Source organism: Geospiza fortis, unplaced genomic scaffold (genome assembly GCF_000277835.1).
Source record: "Geospiza fortis unplaced genomic scaffold, GeoFor_1.0 scaffold237, whole genome shotgun sequence".
Taxonomy (NCBI): domain Eukaryota; kingdom Metazoa; phylum Chordata; class Aves; order Passeriformes; family Thraupidae; genus Geospiza; species Geospiza fortis.
In genome coordinates, this window is record NW_005054319.1 from 6343192 (window position 1) to 6347344 (window position 4153).

General features: G+C 37.8%; 1 protein-coding gene across 1 annotated transcript in view; it reads right to left on the reverse strand.

The window, feature by feature from the left end:
• CPPED1 (calcineurin like phosphoesterase domain containing 1) overlaps positions 1–194 on the reverse strand; it is a 40229-nt gene extending 40035 nt beyond the window's left edge. Inside the window, exon 1 of the mRNA XM_031056489.1 lies at positions 95–194. The gene's annotated coding sequence lies outside the window, so the exon portion shown is untranslated. The remainder of the gene's footprint in view (positions 1–94) is intronic.
• Between the last annotated feature and the right edge of the window lie 3959 nt (positions 195–4153).

The window sequence follows — 4153 nt, forward strand, 5'->3', positions numbered from 1 at the left end:
GGCTTGGGGTGGAACCTGCCCCGAAGATGCGCTGGCTTTTAAATAAATTATAATAAATTTATATCTATTACATAATAATCAGCTTGTTCCTAACCTGCGAACCGAAGTAACCCCTTGTGTAAAAGCACTGGCAACCTTCCTTTGTTCCTTCACGGGTTGTTCTTCTCGTCAGGTTTCCTCAGTGTTTAAACGTGCTCCCGCATTTAGGTATCACCAGCAACTACTCTCTGAAAAAGAAAAGAGAAGTTATGCAGAAAAAGCAGTGTCTCCCTGCTCCAGTTATGTAGAAAAAGCAAAGCCCCAGTGTCTCCCTGCTCCAGTGCCCCGAGCTCCACCTGCCCTGCCCTGCCCTGCCCACGGGCACTGTGGAGGGCACAGAGCAGGGCCCACGCTGCTCTTGTTCCTGTCAGAACCAAGCTACACAGTGAGGTGATGGCTGAAATATACAGGTGACCCTTACAAGGCAATGTTTTCTTCATCTCTTCTGACCTGGAATTCCTTTTTGACCCAGCCATCCAGGAATAACAATAACGGTTGCTGTTTCCCACTCGAACAGCTGGGACCCCATTATTCTGTGTGGTGCAACATGCAGAGTTCTGAGTGCCTCTATTCATCGTGTAAAATCTGCAGCATTGTGTTAGGTAAGGTTAATATTGTCAACTAAAATGCATTACTATGGCTAGATGGCTTTTCCATCTGTAAAATGTGGGTATTATTATCCACAAGTAAAAACAGCTTCTTCAGTCTTACTTGCAAACTGCTTAAAGATCATTAGATGGAAAGCGCTAGGGGAAGTCTTTTTTATTAAGTAGTTTTTGTCAATTCCCCTCTTTATGAGGCAGCATGTGGTATATTAAGCAAATAAAAATTAAAGTGCATTTTTAAGTCTCAGGTGTGGCTTATCTAAATATCCCAACACCATCATAGGAAGGGGTGATCACAGTCTCGTGGTAGAACTGCTCATGCTAATATAAGAGCAGTTGGCTCAGTCATGCAAAGAATTTTTTTTACCTTTTCTATTTCTTTTCCATTTTCTTCTCATTTGCTTAATAGGGCTGAGCAGCTATAAACCAGAATATATGACTGCTGCATGACTTCAGCTAAAGTCAGAATTAATTTTGCATGTGAAATAACATCAACATCAGGCCAAAAAAGGTAGATTGTTTTGGCAAGGCAGCATAGTGTGGCTCTGGAGCACAAGGACATGAGATTGTGATCAGCACCTGAATTACCTTTGTTTTACTTAACCTGGATGTGTTGCTAAAGGCAGCCATGTTTCTTGTCAAGTTATGCATGTCTGAAAGATTGAATCAGACCGGGCAGAGATGGGGATTGTAAGATCTTCTAGATTTATCTAAGTCTGTAATTTCACAGCTCTTTTTTTCTAGACATGTATAGGGTGCTCTCCTCTACAAAATTCTGTTGTCAGTACTTGTATTCTGTTATATTTGATGTCCTTGCAGGATGGATCATGGATGAACCTCAGGATGCTCAGCTCTTTTTAGGTGATGATGGTGGTGAGTGTGCAGCCTGCCTATGTTGCCTCCTCTTCAAATGGAATCCTTTGATCTTAGATCACCTTGAGCATTACTTACGGTAATGAGGAGGCCACGAGAAATTTTAGTTTTGTAATTTAAACACATTTTCTTGGGATTTTACAGCCTGAGTGCAGAAGTGTTTTCATCTGCAGAAATAAAGGAACATTTGCTTATAAACGTGAGAACTGAGAATGCAGGAGGGGGATTTCAGCTCTCTCCTGCTTCCTTTACTTTGCCAAATTTGAAGTATGCATTTTTGAAGCCAAGCTCATGGACCAAATGCTATACAGCTAAACTCATTTTACTATGACTAAGTCGTTCAAAGTTACTACTGATCTATGTTGGTTTAATTATAGATTTTCATGGACTCATTCCAGATGGGCCTAGATAAAGCATCAGAATTTTGTCATAGGACTTGATTTGTTATACAAAGTGTCATGAATATAATGGCACTGAATAAATAATTTACAGTAGCACGTGTCTCCTCTTATATATAGAGTATAAATAGAGAGTTTTACTAATTTTATGAAGTTAGTGTGAACATCCAGAGGGAAATGTACCATTCTGGGAGGGCATGCAGTATATTGAAAATAAGAGATTAAAAGTGGGAAATGCAGGCATTGAAAATAAAATTCTTATGTAAGATTTAGCTTAGTAAGGGCTGTGAATAGAATAGTGCAGATCTGTGGAGTCCAGATCTCGTAAGACTTACTCGAGTGTGCTTGAGATCATGCTGCCAAGACTTACAGTTCTTGGAAGTTCTGAAAAATCCAGTAACAGACATTCTACCTTATTTTTTACTGCAGTTTAAAATAAGACTGTATGCACCTTGAGAAACCTAGATAAAGTACTAATAAAACAAAAAAAGATTCTAAAAATTACTATCTCTATTGAGAAATTGAAATAAAGAGCAAAATAGTCAAGGCAGTGATTGAAGAATGGGAATCTTTTTTCTAATCTCAGCAAATGACAGGATGACAAAGAACAAAACTGGAAGAGTACAAAAGGTGAAAAGGATATAACAAGGTTGGTCTAAACATTGGAATTGAAATTACAATGCACAGACAGATATGCAGATTTGAAACTAAAACCATTTTAATCTTATATATAGAGTAGAATGACTATGTGCCATCTGGAATTCAGGGAATCCAATGAAAGTTGGAGGTGTAAACAATACACACAGCAATATCAACATCTGTTTCCAGAGTCTGCTGATATATATGAGTCCTTGAGGGATAAGTTGGAGAAAATAATGGAAATTGATAAAACCTCATGATAGAATTACATATAATTGTATTTGTTTAGAAAGAATTTGGATTTACTCATGCTAAAAAGAAATAGGACATACTATGTATTGTCTGTTTTTTAAGAATCTTTTCTCCCTGTAAGTCCTTGAACAGATCAGCATTGATAGCAGATGCAATGTTTTGGAAGGTTTGGCACAGGATACAGCTCCTCTCCTTCCCCAAGAACAGCAAATGGATAAAACCCAGGAAGTTCTGAAAACTTACAGTAGTATCTTTATGAGTACACTCCTGTGTCCTGCTGCATTGCTGAGACTCCAGGATGGCTACACTATTACAAGTAAATCTAGCAATATGAGCCTAAAGCATTACAGAATATGATAAAACATAAGGTCTGATATTCAATACAAACAAAAGTGAATTACTACAGTAAAAATAAATTACTGCCCTGAAGAGTGTTAGCATGTTAAAAAAAGGCTCTGTTAATACTTGGCCTTGATACCAAATGGCCTTCCATTTTCAAAGGGCACATAAAATAATATCAAAAATATTAAACATGCTTTGCACAAGCCATCTTAAAGGGATTGGTTGACCAAGACCAATATTTTGTTGCTAGGAAGGGAACAATGATGACATTGACTATTTCCACAGCTAAAAATCCACTATGTAATTGATTTTTATCTGACTCATTTAGTGTGGGCAGGCTCCATTTGTTCAAGAAACCTGTAATATATTCCTTGAATCACTGTAACTATGAGAGATATAAAAGTTGATGTAATGAGTTAAACACACTATTTAACTCAATTTGTTTTGCACACTGAATTCCAATTTCTGACACAGATACAGGTTCTATATAGAGCTATTGCTCATTTTTAAAGATGTCTTGTTAATTTTCTGTGCTCCCAAATATTCAAGAGTTCTGCTTTATTCAGGGTGCCTCTGATTTTAGAATTCTGTGTCCTGAGATTTCATTTTCAGGTACACTGAGAACTCACACCTTTCATTGAGTGATTGAGACCTGAGCTACCAGCAGATTCGAAATTCCTGATTAGTAAAGACTCCAGGGAATGAGAGAGCCAGACCAGGAGGAATTATTTGATCTGGTGCATATCTTTGACACATTCAGTGTCTGCTCCTGAAAAGTCATGGATATTTGGGTCATGAGTTTGTATTGAAACTACTAGACACATAAAAATTGCATAGGAGTCCAGCAAGGCTTGAGCTGAGTGAAAAGGAAAAAAAAACCCAACAAAGTTTTAATTGAAGTGTCCATTTCCAAAATGATGTAGAATATTTGTGATTGACTGCCACCTCATCATGAACTATTAGAACTTTCTGGCTTAATTGCTCTCCAGAATTTTTGCCATCAGG